The 1,792-nt window shown below is 36.2% G+C and overlaps 1 pseudogene; it reads right to left on the reverse strand.

Annotated features, from left to right (window-relative positions):
• Positions 1–516: 516 nt before the first annotated feature.
• Positions 517–1,322, reverse strand: LOC147606182 (uncharacterized; annotated as a pseudogene).
• Positions 1,323–1,792: the final 470 nt, after the last annotated feature.

The following is a 1,792-nucleotide window of genomic DNA, read 5'->3' on the forward strand; positions in this document are numbered from 1 at the left end:
CAGAAACCACACACCTAAAACCATGAAATCAGAATCCCAATAGCCCAATGCATAAAAGAAAATACCACCATTCTTTCCATGTTTTGTGCTTAGTGGTGGTTTAAGAGTACAAACATTATTTGATTAAAAACACACTCCAACCATAAAACATCATTAGAAAGTTAAGGCATGAATTCAAAACTATGTGGGTGAAGGTGACTATGGATAAAGTTAGCTTTGCCAAGTAGAGTAACCAATATTTTTTGTTAATGCTACTTATTGATAAAGAGGTTATTTGTCAAATCAAGGGAAAGAAGAAGTTTATGCTTTTTCAAATCAAACCCATACACAAGGATTTCTACATCCTCTAGATTGAGAGTATCTACATGGCAACAACTTCCTGCTTTCTTCCCCTTTCTTCTTTGTTTCACCATCTCAAGATCGTACTTACCTTTCAATGGATCTTCTCCAATTGTTCGATACCAATGCACTCCACAACATTCAATACATCCTACTCTTTGAAAACATTTGTGACTTTTACAAGCCAACATGGATTATCATTTCATCATTGGTAGCAAGAACCGTGATCATTATGCCCTCACTTAGCTCATTTACATTTCCTTTTGACATTTGTTTCTCTTGTTGTCGACAATTTCTACTCTTCCTAGGACCAACATATGTTTCCCTTGTTTTTGCATGAACAAAAGACAATAACTTTACTGAAATTGACGCATCGCTAACACCAACAGCCACATCATTGTTACTCCTTTCACTAAGGCCACTCTCATGCCACACAAATGCATGTTGTAGCTAAAATGTGTCATCCCTAAACTCTTCAACCACCTTCTCCTCCATTGCAAAAAAAATATCCCACCATGCTAGAGAGCTCGCTAAAAAATACACATGTACAGCATATATTATCTCATTGATCTTGTTCAAGCATTGTAGAAAATTAACAGAGATATTTTCTTTCTCAGTTTTTATGTCTCACTTGTTGTGGAGAGCAGCATGTACTTTTCTCGTTTAATTTCACAACAATAAGGAACAAATAGTAAGAACTTCAAACCCTCTTCTGGCAACCAATCTTTAGAGTTTGAGTATTTTTTGGACCATATGAGAGTATGTTCCTCCCCTTCCTTAATTCTAAATTGATGCTAAAAACTATGATCATTAAGATGTACAAATGATGGCATGTTAGTGGACTTGCTAGTTGCAAAGCAATATGTTTTTTCCATTATTTTAATGGAGGGCTTGGGAACATATGCATCCTTTAACAAGGTGCAGATCTGTGGAAGGTCAAATGCACTTTTCTTTGCCAATTTGATTGAGAACCTACTAAACATCTAGTCGATATGGTCATATGTGTATCCCACCAACAAAAACCCAAGCTTGACTTTCTTGAATATCTTCTTTTGTGCCAGCATATTCAAGTATGCAAGGAGAACTTGGTTTTTATTTTCTATGCTAGTGGTATCCAGTTGTAAGTAGAGAACGAGTGGTAGGTCTCCTTGCCATTCTTTGATGATGTTTTGAATGGTGGTGATTGTCAAATTAGGAACGTTATGAATGTTAGGAAAATTAACAAAGATTCTTGATGACATGACACCATTGAAAACTAAGGCTCCTACAACATGGAGTTGGATAACATTTTCCTCCTTGAGATGCATAAAAAGAGGCAACATGGTTTTCTTTTGATCTATGCCATCAATAACAAGGCCTAAATATTTCTCCTTCTTCTCTAAACACTTTTTCCTGTGCTTTGCTAATTTTTGACACTCTGTGCTCTGCTTCTCCATGTGGATCTTCAAGGCAT

Source organism: Cibotium barometz, chromosome 58 (assembly GCF_041138505.1).
Source record: "Cibotium barometz isolate CiBa-2024 chromosome 58, ASM4113850v1, whole genome shotgun sequence".
In the NCBI taxonomy this organism is placed as follows: Eukaryota; Viridiplantae; Streptophyta; class Polypodiopsida; order Cyatheales; family Cibotiaceae; genus Cibotium; species Cibotium barometz.